Source organism: Rhinoraja longicauda, chromosome 21 (assembly GCF_053455715.1).
Source record: "Rhinoraja longicauda isolate Sanriku21f chromosome 21, sRhiLon1.1, whole genome shotgun sequence".
Taxonomy (NCBI): Eukaryota; Metazoa; Chordata; class Chondrichthyes; order Rajiformes; family Arhynchobatidae; genus Rhinoraja; species Rhinoraja longicauda.
The window spans coordinates 9,210,995-9,214,728 of NC_135973.1; the positions used below are offsets into that span (position 1 = coordinate 9,210,995).

At 42.7% G+C, this 3,734-nt stretch overlaps 1 protein-coding gene across 1 annotated transcript in view; it reads right to left on the bottom strand.

The window, feature by feature from the left end:
• The window catches only part of LOC144604223 (lipopolysaccharide-induced tumor necrosis factor-alpha factor homolog), a 30,871-nt gene extending 29,529 nt beyond the window's left edge, over positions 1–1,342 (bottom strand). Inside the window, exon 1 of the mRNA XM_078418439.1 lies at positions 1,211–1,342. The gene's annotated coding sequence lies outside the window, so the exon portion shown is untranslated. The remainder of the gene's footprint in view (positions 1–1,210) is intronic.
• Between the last annotated feature and the right edge of the window lie 2,392 nt (positions 1,343–3,734).

Consider the following 3,734-nt stretch of genomic DNA (forward strand, 5'->3'; position numbering starts at 1 on the left):
AAAAAAAAAAACAAAAAAGACTTTTCAGACATTCTCAGCCAGGGTTTGTGATATGATATGATGATATGATATGATATTCACTAATGTTACATTGTGTTGTGGTCACAAACTACCCTGATTGTCTAGGTTGTGGTCACAAACTACCCTGATTGTCTATCTCAAGCCTGGTATCAAGTCGATGTAAAAACATTTAACCTTGTTAGGTTTAAAAAAATAAAAAGAAACACATAATGCCTGTGTGGGATGTTTAAGAGTGAATCAATATCTTCGAGCAGTGGGGGAGTGAATGGCTCATGTTTTGCTGGAGGTACAACGTTCACAGGTCATTTATTTATTTGTCCAAGTGTACTTAACTGCTTCGGTTGTAAACCAGCATCTGTAGTTCCTCCCTAGAAACATTTCCACACACTCTCCAGAGTTCACTCAAGTCTCCCCTCCTCCTCCTCCTCCCTGCCTGGTCCCCACGAACCCTCATGGAACAAGAGAGCCTCCGACATTTTTTAAACTCAAGTTCATGCAAACGCCAATGGAGAGCTTCACAAAAAACAAAAAAATAAATGCTCGAGACAAATGATCCACCGTCAACGTTGATCCACCTTAAAACAGGAACCATTCGCCCTACTTAGTTAGGTTCATTCTGAAAACGCTCCACCCAAAGAATTTTCCTAACCAAACAGGTGAAAATATTTAACATCATTAATTGTTGCCAGACTTGCGGATTTTGCGTGGAGGCTCAGCTAAAGGGAAATAAGCAAAAGCAATAAATCCAAGCAGAGAATGCAATGCCAGCGGTGATTAAACTGCCTTATTGTTCAGAAACATAGACACAAAAAGCTGAAACAGCTGAAACAACTCCCAACTCAAAGCTGAGTAACTCCCTGGTTTTTGTGTCTGATCCAGGATCTGCCTTATTCTGCATGTGAATATATAAACATATATATGCATATATTTCCTGCAAATTACAGCTCCATTTCAAACCACTACAAAATCCATACAGCCTCAGAAACATTTAGCCCAGTCTGTCGTTGAACAGCCACTAACGCTGGCCCTTGCAGGACTCAAGCCAAATTTTATAACATCGTCCAAAAGCCTTTTCTTACAGTGAGCAAATTGCAATTTCCGTGGAAACCCAGGCAATAATCCTGCAACGCTTTTAATTTAACAAGTCACTCACATCTCAATTCTAACAGATGTAAGTGTTGAACCTTACCCCTTGAATTCTGCTTCCAGTGAAGACCGACTCCAAAGTGCTAATGTCAAACGTTTCCTTCACCAAGCTCCTCCTGCTCAAGTTTCATCATGTGACTATCCAGTAATAGGCGACGTTACTTAGTTTTATTGATCTTGCTCAAGTCCACTCTTCATATATATATATATATGTCTATGCCATTAGGAGCCCGCCCTGGTCATTTGTATCCATTGCCTGCAGAAAGAAGGGACGAAAAACAACTGCAAGGCAAAACACAAGAGTCTCATTCGGGCAGGGCACTAAATCTCACCGTTTCTTTTAGGAAGGAGATGAGGGGAAATTTCTTTAGTCTGAGGGTGGTGAATCTGTGGAATTCTTTGGCACAGGAGGCCGAGTCAGTGGATATTTTTTTACAGCAGAGATGGATAGATCTTGATTAGTGCAGCTGGCAGAGGTTGTGGGGAGAAGAATTGGGGTTAGGAGGGAGAGATAGCAGAGTAGACGATGGGCCGAATGGCCTCATTCTACTCCTATCACATGACTTATGAGTTTGTGGGTTCATAGTCACTTGGAGAGCAAAATAAACTCAACAAGGTTTGCAAGAAGGAACTGCAGATGCTGGTTTACACCAAAGATAGACATCAAATGCTGGGGTAACTCGGCTTCCTTTGATCATCGCTGCTGGCTTTGATTTCTTCTTTGCATACCTTTCATTCATTTGTTCCCTGCACCTTTTCATACCTCTAGTTTTCGCTCTCCCCCGACTCTCACTCTGAAGAAGGGTCTCGACCTGAAACGTCTTTTCTCTAGTGGCTCGGTTGTAATCGTGTGTTGCCTTTCCGCTGACTGGTTAGCGCGCAACCAAAGCTTTTCACTGTATCATATCATATCATATCATATATATACAGCCGGAAACAGGCCTTTTCGGCCCTCCAAGTCCGTGCCGCCCAGCGATCCCCGTACATTAACACTATCCTACACCCACTAGGGACAATTTTTACATTTACCCAGCCAATTAACCTACATACCTCAGTGCTCGTGACGATAACTAAACTCAAAGCTATCTGGCCCACTTAGTTACTCTGGCATTTTGTGCTTATCTTCAAGCTAAAAAAAAAAAGGGATGTGGTTAGCAATTTCATACAAATACTGATGCAGAGCACATGATGGTTTACATATATGCAAAAACAACGTCCCATTAGGTGCAAGCAGAAATTAGCCTTCCCGTAAAAGTACAGATCGTTGCCTGAAAGCTCGCCAACCAATAACAGGCAAAGCTAGTTCATTTCCCTTTCAGAAATGTAACCGCCCTGCTGAGTGAATCAGGAATCATAATTTGTTCAGAGTAGGGTTACAATTTTTTTTAATTTAATTATCAACATTGCCAAGAGAACTATGCTTTGAAATGTCGCGTGATCCATTCTGGACGACAGGGCCATGACATCGCAGAAGAAGGGCACAGAGCGCTGGGGAAACTCAGCAGGGTCAGGCAGCATCTCTGGGGAAGAAGAGGAATAGGGTCAAGATCGTCCTTCAGACTGAGAGTCGGGAGAGAGGGGGAAACTAGAGATCAAAGAAACAAACAAAAAATGTCAAACTCAAAAATTACCATATAATTTAATATAACAACAGCAGGGCTTGTTTATGAAATATCTGGAAGGAGGAAGATTTTACTGAGGCCTTGCAGTGAACTGCTGACTGTCTTTATTTTCATTGTGATTATTGTCTGGTTAGGTTATTAAAGGTGGGAGCAGTTTATATTATATATATATATATATATATATATATATATTAACGTGTACTACAGCAGAAACGTGCCTTACTTCCTTTATATTTAGACAATAGACAATAGGTGCAGGAGTAGGCCATTCGGCCCTTCGAGCCAGCACCGCCATTCAATGTGATCATGGCTGATCATTCTCAATCAGTACCCCGTTCCTGCCTTCTCCCCATACCCCCTGACTCCGCTATCCTTAAGAGCTCTATCTAGCTCTGTCTTGAATGTATTCAGAGAATTGGCCTCCACTGCCCTCTGAGGCAGAGAATTCCACAGATTCACAACTCTCTGACTGAAAAAGTTTTTCCTCATCTCAGTTCTAAATGGCCTACCCCTTATTCTCAAACTGTGGCCCCTGGTTCTGGAGTCCCCCAACATTGGGAACATGTTTCCTGCCTCTAACGTGTCCAACCCCTTAATAATCTTATACGTTTCGATAAGATCCCCTCTCATTCTTCTAAATTCCTGTGTATACAAGCCTAGTCGCTCCAGTCTTTCAACATATGACAGTCCCGCCATTCCGGGAACTAACCTAGTAAACCTACGCTGCACGCCCTTAGGCATTTAAAGTGCATTTAGGCGCCTAAAAGTGACCTTGTTGTTAATGTGCCTTGTTATGTTATGGATGAACGCAGCGGAAGAAAAGCAGGCACGCAGAAAAGAGCGCAGCAACTTCAACAGACCAGAGACCGCACACAAATGTGGCCTTTGCCACAGAGACCGTCACACCTGCATTGGTCTCTTCAGCCACAAGCGACGCTGCTCCAG